The sequence below is a fragment of the Sorex fumeus genome, unplaced genomic scaffold (genome assembly GCF_029834395.1).
Source record: "Sorex fumeus unplaced genomic scaffold, SorFum_2.1 ptg000051l, whole genome shotgun sequence".
NCBI classification, from domain to species: domain Eukaryota; kingdom Metazoa; phylum Chordata; class Mammalia; order Eulipotyphla; family Soricidae; genus Sorex; species Sorex fumeus.
In genome coordinates this window covers 3546646-3561679 of record NW_026606108.1, presented here as the reverse complement: position 1 = coordinate 3561679, position 15034 = coordinate 3546646, and the positions used below count along the sequence as shown (strand labels likewise).

Sequence of the window (15034 nt, the reverse complement as noted above, 5' to 3'; positions counted from 1 at the left end):
GGCTCTGCACTCAGGAATCACTCCTGGCAGTGCCCAGGAGACCATATGGAATGCTGGGAACTGATCCTGGGTCGGCCGCCTGCAAGGCAAATGCCCTACCCATTGTGCTAATGCTCCAGACTCCTCCCATTACCTTTTAATTTACTTTTTGCTTGTTGGTTTGTGTTGAGGCCTCACCTGGCGCAGCTCAGGACTGACTCCTGGCTCTGTGCACAGGAATTACTCTCCTGGCTCTGTTCTCAGGGCTGACTCCTAGCTCTGTGCTCAGGACTGACTACTGGCTCTGTGTGCAGGAATCACTCCTGGTGGGGTTGAATTGGGCATTCAAACAGGGGTCAGTGGGATGCTAGGCAATAACTTTATCCTGTATTCTCTTGCCAGCTCCTTTACATTTTGGAGGGGCAGCCCCCAAACAGGAACCTTGTGACACTTGACCAGCTATGCTGGACGGTGGCTGGGTCTGACCCCGCAGCACTGCACAGACCCAGCAGTGTTTGGGCCACCAGTGCTTCCAACAGTGCTCAGGTCACTACGGCCACCTTCTTTGGTGCTTGGGAGCCTCTAGGGCTATGTCTCATCGTTCACAGGCAGTCACATGCTACCATAGGTCAAACTCGGGTACCTGCACAAGTGGCTCACAGATCCTTGAAGCCGGAGTACCCTCTGACTCTATATCCTTGTTTGGGTCATTGAAATTGAGTACTCAGCTGAATCTTTACCAAGCACTGTTGGAATGATATAAATAAGTGCATTCTCTTTCTCTTTTAATTTTTTTCACATTTTTAAATTAAAGCAACATGATTTAATAATAATAATAAATAATAACAGTTATTTGTAGTTGAGTTTTAGACATACAGTATTGCAATGGCAGCACCCATTCCACCACCAGGGTCAACTTTTTCCCACCAATATTCCCAGGCTCCCTCCCATATCCACCACCAGCCTGGCCTCGTGACAGGCACCTACCTTTCTGAATTTGGTTATTAAAGTTTGGCCCTCTTGATTTAAGTGTTGTTGACTCTGGTTTGGATGTTTGGCTGTATCATTTCTTAACACCTTTGTACCTCAATCCCCTTACCTGGCTCCGGTTACTTCTCACCTGTCTCTTCTCCCCCTCCCTCCACTCTCTCTTTCCTTCTCCCCTGTATTCTGGGGCCAAGGTTGATCAGGGCACCCCTCTCTTAAAACATTGTGTTCCCTCATTCATTAGTACTACATTAGTGATATCCTGTGTTTATTCTTTTTCTCAGGTTTTCTTCATTTAACATGATGTCTTCCAGTTCCATCCATGTTGCTGCAGAGTGCATGATTTGATCATTCCTTACAACTGTGTAGCATTCCATTGTAATACGTTTTCTTTCTGAGGGAATGTTCCATTTGGTTTGCTGCCTGCAGTCTGATAGTTCTCTTATTTAAGTGGCAGTTTCCCTGAAGCTACTATTTAAGTTCATTTTCATGTATATCAGGAGTACAACCCCTAGAAATGAGGTATAATGCGGCCAGAGACTTAATACAGTGGGTAAAGCACTTGCCTTGCATGAGGCTGACCCAGGATCAAGCCTTGGCCTCCAATATGGGCCCCCAAGCACCACCAGGAGTCATTCCATGGTGCAGCACCAGGAGTCACCACTGAACATTGCCATTTGTGGTCCCAAAACAAACAAACAAAAAGTACAAAAAAAAAACCCTGAGGTATAGTCACCTGTTACCTGTGGTATAGTTTCTTGTGGTAACACCATGGCTAGGGTCAATTATGAGAAGCCGACACATTTTTGAATCTACTGCTGAATCCGGGTTGGAGCGATAGCACAGCGGGTAGGGCGTTTGCCTTGCATGCGGATGACCCAGGTTCGATTCCTCTGTCCCTCTTGGAAAGCCCGGCAAGCTGCTGAGAGTATCCCGTCCACACAGCAGAGCCTGGCAAGCTCCTTGTGGCGTATTCAATATGCCAAAAACAGTAACAACAAGTCTCACAATAGAGATGTTACTGGTGCCCGCTTGAGCAAATCGATGAACAACGGGAGGACAGTGCTAATATATATATATGACAGGGGAGATAATAATGGAGATTATACACATGACAAAATGATGAGTAAAGTAGACAGACAATAGCAGATCCATTTTGACATAGAATTTGTATAAATGTTGGGTTTTGCTTTTTAGGAAATGAATGCTGTTTTTAGATTTTCAATTTACGTATCTTCATATATGTGTAGTTGGTATAAAATGTAGGTACTAAGAAATTTTCTGCTATTAAAGGATATGAAAGATAGGTATTTACATAGTATTTGATGAATTACAGAAGAATCTGTAATATTTCCAGTTATTCATTTTCTTCTATATAGAAGAAAATTATTCATTTTCTTCTATAAACTTTCATAGTCATTGACCAAATAGGTTTTGATGGCAGATGAGAGCATTAGTATAAATATTCTGATTTTTAATATTTACCTTTGTTTCTAAACATTGAGGATTAGATTTCCTTTTGTTTCCTTTTGCTGAGTCATGCCTGGTGATTATTACAACCTCAGGGCAACCATCTTAGAGCCCAGGGTTCATGCCTTTGAAGCATGGGCTTTCACCCTTTGAGCCAGCTCTGTATTCGTGGTTAAATTTTTTTTCTGAGTTATGACATTAATTCCATTAAGCCTATTTATGGACTTTACAATTTTCTTGTTTTGTTTTGGTGCCACACCCAGGAGTGCTTGTTCAGGGGTTGTCCCAGCTTTTCACTCAGGAATTAGTCCAGGGGACTGTCATATAGGGTGCTGGGATTGATTGATTTTAGGTCAGCTGCATGCAAGGCAAGCACCCCACCTGATGTTCTATGGCTCCAGCCCCATATAATTTTTTATCATTATAGTTTATCCAGAAGTTTAGAATTATATTGATAGTAAATAAACATTGTTGAAATTACAAGTTTAGATATGAGGATTTTATTTTTCATTTGGAACTACTAAAAGGTACACAATAATGTTCAGAAAAGAGAGGTAATAGATAATGTGATGATAGGTTTTCAGTTTTGTTAAGATTTTCATGAATTACTTTGTAACTTCCGAGCACATTTGTAATGTTTCTATATATTGTGCAGTTTCATTTTAAGCTATGAATTGGTATATGAATTCTCAGTATAAAATTACAAGTGGAATTTTGGTTTAAAGAGTAAAAATAAAGAGAACATGTCTAAATGATATAAGAAATAATTTGCAGGCTTTCTATCAATCCTGTGGCTGGAGCGATAGCACAGCGGGTAGGGCGTTTGCCTTGCACGCGGCCAACATGGCCGACCCGAGTTCGATTCCTCCGCCCCTCTCAGAGAGCCCGGCAAGCTTCCGAGAGTATTCAATATGCCAGACACAGTAACAACAAAGTCTCCAATGGAGACGTTACTGGGCCCGCTCGAGCAAATCGACGATCAACGGGAGGGCCTTTACCTTTTTACCTATCAATCCTGTATTCTCCCTTCAATGCCTGTTCATTAGTCTGTCTGTTTTCTTGCTTTTTCCACCGTGGCATACCCCTGTTCTCTTTAACATATATTTCCAATTTTTAAATAATTTTAATTCACTAAACTATTGCTTCACAAAAAAAGTGCATTAAATGCAGGATACTTAAGTAAAAATAATAAATAGGCTATGGGAAGAACATTCTTATTTCATCACACATAAAGGAAACTTTTTTAATTGGTTCACATATTTTACTTTAGAACACATTTTCCTAGAATATTATTAAAACATGATATAAAGGTGATATTAATCAGTCATAATGCACCAATAAGGTAATAATCTGCTTTTAATTTTCATTTGCATTTTTCTGTATTACAGGTGTGGTGACCTTGTGGACACGAGTAACAGAGATACCTTCTGCAGTGGTTCCTCACCATCTCTTAAATACTATCAGTATTTCTTTTTTATGGACTTCATTTTTCATGGTATCTTAAGGGCTTTTATGAATGTATTGTCAGCAACAGAAGTGACCTGCTCTTTGGCAAGTCATTGCCTGAGCCTGGAATAATGATTATTTTATGTTTTCCTATCTTATTGTACTTACCTCATAGCATTTTCCGCCTCCCTTTTCCCAAAGTTTATATGTACTTTATAAATGGTTGTATTTTTGATGTGGTAATGAAATTAATGCAACGATATGTACACCATCATTATGTCTAGGTAAATTCCAAATTTTCTCATGTACCCAGACCCTCTAGTTTTTTTTTTTTGGTATTGATTTGGAATACTCTGTTTTCATTTAATCATGGTAATAATATGCAAGTTTTCATAAGGTCTCAAATGAGATTATGTTAAATCTTAAATATTACCTCTAGTAAAATAATGTGCCCCTCCACCTTTTATAAACAAAACGTACTGAAGCCCTAGAATAGATGTTCTATTTTCAATATTCTATTGAATGAAGGACATTTGTTTCATGACAATTTTGATCATGCAAGGCAGAGCAAAATCAACACTTGTTGAAAGCACTGTTACATGTTTTCATGATATCAGTGGAATTTTTAAAATCTCAGTGTATCAGTGAGACTTCACTTGTAGCATAAGAAGCCAACATTTATTTGTTCTATGTTTAATTTCCATGTGTTTGATATATATGACTAATTGTATGTTTTAATCATCAGTTTCTGTAAACTTTGACATTAGTTTTCTAGAATAACTAAATGCACTGTTAAACTGTGATACACAGGTTTAAAACATAGAACAAATAAATGGGCATTAGGGATGAATGGTTGTTAATATCAAAATGGTCATGCGTCTTTCATCTTTTCCTGTCTCCTAATAGACAGGAGCTAACCATTTATTTAATAAATTTATTTAACCATTTGTTAAAAAATATATAATAAGTTTTCTAAGTGCATATAAGTTTATGTGGAATCCTCTTTGCAAGTGTGTCCTTATGATAAATATTTACTAATATTTGAGGATGTATTCAAATCAGTAAATATATCTTAATCAAATTTTTATTAAATTGAAATATATATCATTTGTGGTTAAATTGTTTCTCTCATGGAAGGGAACTTTGTTCAGTGCTGAATATTAGGATTTAATATATATGTTACTGTATATGTTAATCTATATGTTTGGATTCCTAACCTATTAAATAGATCCCTAGTTTTGCCAGTTTGGATCATCAGTCTTGCATATTTTGAGTTAAATAAATATTGTAAAATTTTAATTTTAAATGCTTTCATCACTGTCACTGTCATTGTCCTCCCGTTGTTCATCAGTTTGCTTGAGCGGGCCCAGTAACATTGTGAAACTTGTTGTTACTGTGTTTGGCATATCGAATACGTCACGGGTATCTTGCCAGGATTTGCTGTTCATATTTTAATTTAAATTTTTATTTACATTTTAAAATTTTTACATAAAATTACATTTCAGTTTTATATTTAAAATGTATTTAAGGTGCAATATAACAGTGTCTTTAACATCAGCAAGGTATTTATTAGTTTTCCTGGAATGAGAGGCACTGTAGAAGAGCCCAGGTTTAGGTTTAATAGATATATTTTCTATGTATGTGGTAAGTAAACAGTTTTTTTAAGTTTGCTCAATCATTTTAATGTTTTGATTTGTTTAGGATGTGTATTTAAGATGCTGCCTAGGAGCCAGAGCAATAGAACAGCATTTGCCTTTTATGTGTTTGACCTGGATTCAATCCCCAGCATCACATATGCTCCCCTTAGCAATTCCTGGACTGATTCCTGAGTTCAGAGCCTAGAGCAACCTCTGAGCATTGCCAGATGTGACCCACAAAGCAAAATAATAATAAAATCTTTCTTAAGAAGGTGCCATCTAAAGATAAACACTATAAATTTCTGATCTTACACTCTTTTAAAATTTACCTGTCATGAATCTAGTTAGGTCTTTGTAGATTATATAGCCTACAAACCACATTTGTTATATTTTACAAAATATACATCTCTCTAAACTCACTTCTATATCCCCTTACTGGTAATTTAAATCATTTTAAAAACTGCAATACAAAATTTATGTAGTTAAATCAAGTGTCCTGAGTAAAAATATTATATACCTTGAATAGTTATTGTTGAATTTATGAAGTATCCTTGATTATTCATTATAAGTACTTGAATCTGAGTTATAATCCACTTCATATGATAAAAATTTTATAAGCTTATATGTAACGACTATAATGATTGTAGGCATATACATGACATAAAGGCTTTTACTCAAAACATTAATTTCTGTATTTTCTCCTCCCTGTATCTTTCTGCTAACTTTTATTTATTTATTTATTTATTTATTTTGGCTTTGTGGGTCACACCCGGCGGTGCTCAGGGGTTACTCCTGGATCATGCGCTCAGGAATTGCTCCTGGCAGTGCTCAGGGAACCATATGGGATGCTGGGAATTGAACCTGTGTCGGTCATGTTGGCTGCGTGCAAGGCAAATGCCCTACCCGCTGTGCTATCCCTCCAGCCCCGGGAATCCACCTTCTGATGCAGCTCGGCCACCGTAGGCTTTTAGGAGCATCAAGTTGATCTCCTCAGTGATTGTTCTGCATTCAGAGATTCCTCCTCCAGAGATCCCTCTGCTAACTTTTGAATAATTTGCGATTGTATCAATAAATATTATTATTGGTTCATAATGGGGATAATGGAAATGACACCAAAGTCACTATTTTTGGTAAAAAACTTCCTGTTAACCAAACTTTCATTTATTTTAGTAAAAACTAAGGCCAACAGGAACATAGGGAAGTATATTGCATTATTCATAAGGGATAATATATATGTTATACGTCTTTAGTATTCCTTCAGTCTTTGATTTCCTATTACATCATTATATCTCATCATATTTTCACAGTTATAGTAGACTGTTTAATGCAAGATTTCTCAGTAGTTTAAGATATCTTGGATGTTGTGATTATTCTTTTTTGGTGGGGGGAACTGCCCACACCTGGCAATGCTCCAGACTCTGCATTCTATAGTCATACCTGGTGGGCTGGGGCTGAATTATTTTAGTTTAATTGTCAGTCAATTTATGAAGTTTTCTGAATTATTTTAGAATGTTCCAGTCTATAGTAAGTTATTCAAATGAAGTCAAGGAAAAGATACTGTAGGAACATTCTTTTCCAACTGTATAAGAATATTAACTGATTAAAAAGTATTAAAAATTTCTATCCAACATATTGAACTGTCATCATTTAATTTATGCTTTAATTAGCATGTTATGTGCATGTTTGTATATTTCATTTTACTTTTAAAATTCAGTTAAGGGTTTATGTTTTTGTTTTATGGTCCACACCCAGCTGTGCTGAGGGCTTCCTCTTGGCTCTGCACTCAGGAGGAAAGACTTGGCAGAGCTTGGGTTACCATATAGAATTTTAGAAATATCAACCCAAATCTGCCAATACAAGGCAAGCACCTTATCCATTAATACTATTTTTCTAGTCTCCAAGATTTTACTATTGATACTGAAAAAAATCTATTAACTTTGAAAGCCTAAAATATTGTAGATGTGTTATTTAATGTGTTATTTAACTACTTGTTTAGTTGAAAAATGAGATTTTGATAAGTTAATTACTTTTTAGGATTTTGAAGACGGGGGTGGGTGGGTGTTGGGAACCATATTCATGCTGTTTCCTGGCTGTTAACCCCTGGAATCACTCCTGGCAGGATAAAGGGACCATGCATGATGCTACGCAACACACCCTCATTGACAATGTGCCCTACCCAATTTTCTATCTCTCTGGCTCAAATTATCCGCTTATTTATTTATTAATTTATTTATTGGCTTTTTGGGTCACACCCAGAAATTCTCAGAGATTACTTCTGGCTCTGCACTCAAAAATTACTCAGAAATTACTCAGAAATTCAAGCAGTACTTGAAGGACCATATGGGAGGCCAGGGATCGACCCAGGCTGGCCTCGTGCAAGGTAAACACCTTACCTGTTGTATTATCACTCCACCCCCCCAGTCTACTTTTTTTAAAGGGAAACATATATATATTTGTACAGTTGGGGTATTTGAATCCATAACACATACTTGTATTTTGTGGAATGTTTCACTATCACTGGGAGAATCATAAATTTTGTATGTAGACTAGCCAAAGTTCCTATGTGCAGAAATAGATCATATTACGGGGAACTGATATTTGATTTCTGTGAATTGACCACTTTGTTGCATTATCAGTTCTCATTGATTAAGAGAGACTGATAAATTCTCTTTTTGTGATTGTCAGAGGTGATTAGGACTTCTATACTCCTGTTTTTTTATTCCAGAGTATCCCATACATTTTAATATTTTTTTCTTTTACTTTTCTCAGATGGAAAATATATGAATTTAATGAATCCTTTTGTGTTATCATAATGCTTTATTTATATCTTATTTAAGCCGTTCTGGTTAAAAATTCTTATTTTTTTTGAATAAGTGTGTCGTTCAACAATAAACATGTGGATATATATTTTTAATGTGATAGTTTTGTTCATCTGTTGCCTTAGTAGACCTGTTGAGTATTGAAATTTAAGGAATATTTAAGAAATGTCAACTGATAATTGATGTATTGGATGTTTAAAATGTTTTTTCAGTGAGAGACAAACAAGATAATAAGGAGATTAATAAATTGTTTATAGCTCTTTCACTTTAGTTTAGAAAATCCAGAAAAGTAATAATGCCTTTTCTGCAATCGTGATGTGCTGAAGGCCACTTTGTTTAAAAATTACATGAATAGAAGATATTATTTCACATCATGTATTCCTTCTGACTTTTATTATGCTTTTTTGTTTCTTTGGTTTTTTGTGTGTGTGCTGGGGGATTGAACACAGATCCTCACACATGGAAGGCTAGTACTCTACCACTGAGCCACATGCCTACTCCCCTTGTGACTAAATCAGGTTCAGAGTAAGTTTAAAATTTTTTTCTGATATTGTTCCTACAGGAAATATATTGCTGTTTGTTAAAGCATAGTAGTGGTTGATTTAACAAATTACCTGTTAAATTAGCTAATTGATAATTGGTGACTTATAATACTTTCCAAAATTCCATTTTTCACTTAGCTAGAATAGAAAAAGTGCTGGTTTGGAGATTTTTATGGATTTTTATGGATCCATTATAAAATGCAAAATTTGTGAATAGAACATTTTGAATGACAAATTTTTGAAAAATACATGTTATGGGTTTCCATACTGGGCACTATGCCTTTATGTGCATACAATCTATATACAGCTATATGCATAAAATCATATGTAATTTTAGTTTTTACTAAAAATTCTTAAAATGTTCTACTTTTTTTGTAAATATACATACCAATGTTGATTCATTTAATATATTTTTATTTACCTCTTCTCCCAAAATAGCAGCCAAATTGTTTTCTAGTACCTTATGCTATGTTGAAATGTCCAAAAGAATTTCATTTAATGTTTATTAAATGCAAAAATCTCTGGAATAAGTAAAAAGTTATAAATAATGGATTAATAAAACTATAAAGAAATTATATTATTATTGATGTAGATGTGACATAGTTGAATTATTTGGGGATTTATTTTGATAATGCTAAAAGAAATTGACAGTTAATTTTATTAGATGTAGATACTATTATTGTCATTTACCAAGAGAAATAATAGGTCATTAGAATATCATAATTTAGAAAATTAAAAATGCATTGCTCTTTGGGAACTCTTTCTTGTGGTGATGATCCAGGTAGTGATGTATAATTCTCACTTTATTCTGTGTTGAAAACACTATTTGGACTAAAAGTATTGTAGGAAGTAAGTCTTTCTATGGAGCTGGAGAGAGAATTCATAGGGTAGGGTGTATATGCACTCAATTCCTGGCAACTCAGATGGTCCCATTAATCCTACCAGGGTTTATTTCTGAGTATAGAGTCAGAAAAACTGAAGAGAACTCAAATCTTTCTTTTGCTCATAGAACTGCAGTGTAGCACTATACTCCCATTGTTCATCAATTTGCTTGAGTGGGTCCAGTAACGTCTCCATTGTGAGACTTGTTACTGTTTGGCATATTGAATACATCACAGGTAGCTTGCCAGGCTTTGCCTTGCAGACGTGATACTCTCAGTAGCTTGCCAGGCTCTGCATGTTTGGTATTGTCGTAGATGATGTGACGATACCCAATTCCTGTTCCTGTTTTTGTTTTTCATGAGTGTGTGTGTGTCATTGTGATTCAAAGATTTTATTGAGCATTCTGAGTTCCATTGGTGCTCATTGCCTAATGCACCACTCTGGATGACTGAGGAAGCTAACAGTATGATTTTGTTTGTGTGCTGTGAGGTGTATGAGGTGTGAGGACCTTGCCTCTATGCAGTCTGGGTAGTTGAATCACTCACACAGGGTTCATATAACCTTAAGATGGCTTTTTATTTTTTTGCTTTTTGGGATCACATCCAGCGATGCTCAGGGGTTACTCCTGGCTCTACACTCACATATTACTCCTGGTGGTGCTGGATAGACCGTATGGGATGCTGGTGATCGAACCTGGGTTGGCCACGTGCAAGGCAAATGCCTTACACACTGTACTATCTTCCAGCTTCCAGCCCTAAAATGTTTTGATTCATATCCAAAGGAGAGAATCTTAGCCCAGAATCCAGACTGTCAACGTGGTTGTTTCCTAGTCAGATTTTGTTTTGTGAAATTGTCATGTGTTGGCAAGTGGGAGGTATTTCATAACTGAAATATTGTTCTCCTATCTCTGGGTACAATGGGTATATATCAATATTTGCCAACTTAATCCCTACTGACTCAATCCCTAATGGCTCATCGAGGGCATTTTTTGTGGTTTAATCAGTGGAATATGGCAAGAATTCCCTCATATTTGTTTCCATCATTGTCCACTTGGCCTAATGTAATAGTTTCAGAAACATCTGCCTATCCTGCTACTCATTTCACCCCTTTACTACTGCGATGATTAGCATTAGCCTTACCTTCCCTTACTGTGTAGCCTAGATTTCGCATAGGTTTGATTAGTAGTAGCAATGTAGCAGCACTGTCCTCCCGTTTTTCTTCGATTTGCTCGAGCAGACACCAGTAACATCTCCATAGTTAGACTCGTTGTTACTATTTTTGGCATATTGAATACGTTACGGATAGATAAAATAATATTGCTGGAATTCCTGGAGACTGGTGCATACATATGCGTTTCCAGAACTGTAAGGAGATCTCAAAATTTTTCTGATATGTTTGCACTTTTCAGTTCGTATAGGACTTCAGGGCTTGTTTCCTCGAGTTAAAAGAGGAGTTTTACCTGTCATCGAATGTTCAGAGATGCCTAGCTGTATTGGATGAAGTGTGGGTCAGGATGCTCCTCTGCAATGCAATGATTCCTGGTGGTGAGCATTCTTTCTTCAATATTTTGTTCTTTCTGCTTAAGCTTCTCAGAACTGCCTGAGTGGTGCTGAAGATACTTGTATCCAAGAAGTCTTAGCTTTCTCTCTCAGAATACAAGGCTTTCACCCCCGTTCCTGGGAGTTTCTTTAAATCCTCAAATGCCTTGTGGGCCATCAGTTCATTAACTCACCTGGTGAGCCACCTTCTGTGCATAATACAGGTAAAAGTGGTAGCCTCCCCGCAATGGCTGGATCGATGATGATTTCCTCTCAAAAGCATTCCTTGGAAAGCTGAACAAAATGAGTGAGAACTCAATACCACCGTTCTCCTCGATGCTGAGGTCCAGCAAGCTCTTTGACAATGGATGATAGTCATGAATTATATTTTTTCCCAGGAATTTTCCTGCAATGTCCCCTTGGTATTCTATCCCTTTGGAGTGCCTCTCATAAAGGTGACAGTGGACTTAATGTATGAGATACTGATGAATATCTCCCCCCATAATAGGGTTGGTTGCCAACCCGTAGTTACGGCTGTGCTGTCACCTATCACAGATGACTTGAGTTTGTATATTGTGGTGCTTAGCACAGGGCCCCTGAAATGATGGCATGGCATGAGGGTGCTACTTTTTTTTAAAAGAATTCTATTCTGAGAAGTATTTCTAGTATCTAAGCCTGAGATAACAGGATGTTATGCTTTAGATATACTATGTTACTTCAGTGAGCTATTATAGATCCCTAGGGCAGTTGGTTATGGGTAATAAACTTGGCCTCAAAAGGTCTTATTCTATTAGAGATCAATAGCACCCTGAACAAGGCCTGTGCAGCATAGAATCCCTTTCTGGTCAGATCTGAATAGTGTTTGTACAATTGCACAAAAATTGAAAACTGTCCTGTGTTAGTGTCTGCGATGTGTGTGACCTCTGAGATGTTATCCTCCCAGCTCTGTGAATATCGTATCTTGAGTTTAAATGGTGTCATCACATCTTGGGTAAGACCTTGTAGAATTTTCACATATTCTCCAAGGCTTACACACTTGCAACCAGTATGATTCCTCGTATAATTACTCTTGCTTTTGGAATCAACTTAGACCCTGTTGTGCTGCAAAAGAGAATTTATGAATGGTAGAACCTGTATTAACATCATTCGCTCTGTTCCTTTTTATTTCTCAGGGTGGGCATAAAATTGGGGAACAACGAAAGGAGTCTGGCCAGAAATTTTTCACATTCATGCTCATTGATTTTTCCCAGGCTTTATTTTAGATTTTCAGATGCATCAGCTGTGCCCACCTTCATTTTTCTCCAATAGAAAACCTAGATTTGAAAATTTCATATAACCCCTTATAAGTGTCCAACGTAGCTTTGTTAATGTTAGATGAAATAAAATTTACAGCTTACCTGGTGAATTAGTGAATGTATATGCATTTCCTGAAACTTGATGCTGTTCTAGTACTTTCTTTGTTTTATATCCACTTCTCAGGGGAAGTCAGCCTGCAGAGCTTGCTGTCTTGAGTAGAAAGAGGTTCTCCACTTGTCATCAAATGTCTAGAGATGTCTGGGTTTATTCGTTGGAGTGCTGTTCCAGGTGAACCTCTCACATTCAGAAAGACTACTAGTGGTAAGAATTCCTTTCTTCTGTGCTCTTTTCTTCTGGATGGGTATCTCAGAACTGCCTGAGTGCTGCTAAGTGCACTTGTATCTAAGAATTCTTGGAATTGTCTCTTAGAGTCCATGACCTCTATGTACTCCAGTTCTTGTAAGCTTCTCTGGATCTTCAAATGCCTTGCATTCCATGAGGTCATTAACTCAACCGTTAATCCACCCACTCTTTATAGGTACAGGTGACTTGGTAACATCCCTGATTTTGCTGGATCGATGATGATTCCCTCTCTCAAAATCATTCTTTGGAAAGCTGAACAAAATGAGTGACTACTCAATATTGCCGTTCTCCTCGACTCTGAGGTCCAGCAAGTATTTTGACAAGGGATGGTAGCCATGAGTCACAATGTTTCCCTTGGCAGTATGCTGTTATATTTCCTTGGGATTCTTTCCTTTAGTAATTCCTTTCATGTGGTCACTGGACTTGGCTCAGGGAATTCTGCCATGTGAGTGCATCTAGTAGAGATAGCAGAATATCAAGATGCTATTCTTGAGAAATCTTTTCCTGTCCAATTTTCCCTCATCGGGGTACTGAATGTCTTGTGGCAATTGGACCTGGGGAATAACCTTAGACTCATGGAGTAAAGGATACAGCTGTCTCTTGCTGAGTTTCATCTGCGTTTGTGATTTCTTGATTGTGTTCATAGGTGGAGTCTTCCTCTGTCGTATAAATTTCCCAAGCCCTGAGGACCAAAAATTATAGAAGAAGTCAAACTCCTTTTGTAAATGTGGTGAGAGTTGAAATATGTTTTATGATTTGATTTTTGAACTTCCGTGTGAAATGTTAAGACGAACGTTTGGCCTTGGTGTTTATGTGCTGTTGTTTTTGCTTTGTTATTTTTTGTTTGTTTACTCACATTGCTTTTATTAAACATAGGTCATTTTTTACATGATTGACCATATCTTTTTGTCTGTATATTTGGGCTTGTTTATAATTATTGTGTCTGTTTTTTGTGTATGTATGATTGTTGCGTCCACTGAAGATTTGTGATTATTCCAATGGAGGTCATTGACTAGTGAACTACTCTGATTGGCTGAGGTTAATAAGGAGATTATTTCTGTTTGATGATATGAATTCTGAGGACAATGCCTACACAGAACCTTAGGTTGCTTCAAGGACAGAGGAAGTTTATATTCATCTCTCCACAGCGAAAAGTGACCCACAACCTGACAACAATATGAGTGTTTCATATTCAGGTCCCTTATGGGAGACCATACTTTTGTTGTGTCTCAGAGGGCTGTATGTGAGCCCTGACATCTTTTCATCAAAGCTTCCTTGATATAATGTTTTGAAATTTCCTGAGTGGCAGTTTACCTATGTTAGTCCCTCATTGGATTTCAATACAAACATTGGTGGGCTTCCAATCCTCTTAAGGCTTACAATTGTAACTGAGTCCTCTTGTTTTTGGAAAATAAACTCCAGGACTCTTGTATCAACCTCTATTCTACGTTCAGATACTATTTCAAATACTGTTGCATTTTTATCTCTGGCCCTGTGTTTACAGACCACCATGTGCTGTCATAAAATCTCTATGGCCAGTTGGGAACTTTGTATGAGATTGGACTACAGTAGTCTAAGCAGGATTCCTTCAAGTTTATGCATCCAGTTATGTACAGCAGTTTGCTGGAAGCATCGGCCATGCACATTGATAGTTTGCTCCAAGACAATGATTTATATTATGCTTGCCTCCCCTTACTAAGCTTCATCATTGCTTTGCTTCATATTAGATGAAATAAAACTCACAGTTTGCTTAGAAGACTTTGGTTGTGGACATTTCTTTAGCCTGACTGCAGTTTTAATGCTGCCTGTGTTTTGTATTCACTTTCCAGAGGGAGCTGCCCACAAGGCTTGCTGTATGGAGTGGAAAGTTTCTTCACCTATTATTGGATCTCTAGAAATGTCTGGGTATATTGCCTGGAGTGTGGGTTAGGGTGCAACTCTGGTACTCAAACTCTGGCACTCAGACTCCTTGTGGAAGTATTTAATTGTTTACTTCAGTCTCTGTGTTGTCATTCTTACAGAACTGACATGCACATAGATGCTTCAGTGTTAGGGGAGTACGTTTAACTGCACCC

The 15034-nt window shown here is 37.3% G+C and overlaps 2 non-coding genes across 2 annotated transcripts; both read left to right on the top strand.

The window, feature by feature from the left end:
- The first annotated feature begins 11553 nt into the window (after nt 1-11553).
- LOC130033156 (small nucleolar RNA SNORD116) lies at nt 11554-11648 on the top strand. The gene has a single exon (XR_008793905.1). It is a non-coding gene; the product is annotated as a small nucleolar RNA SNORD116 (small nucleolar RNA).
- Nucleotides 11649-13168: 1520 nt separating this feature from the next.
- LOC130033158 (small nucleolar RNA SNORD116) lies at nt 13169-13265 on the top strand. Its single transcript, XR_008793907.1, has one exon. It is a non-coding gene; the product is annotated as a small nucleolar RNA SNORD116 (small nucleolar RNA).
- Nucleotides 13266-15034: the final 1769 nt, after the last annotated feature.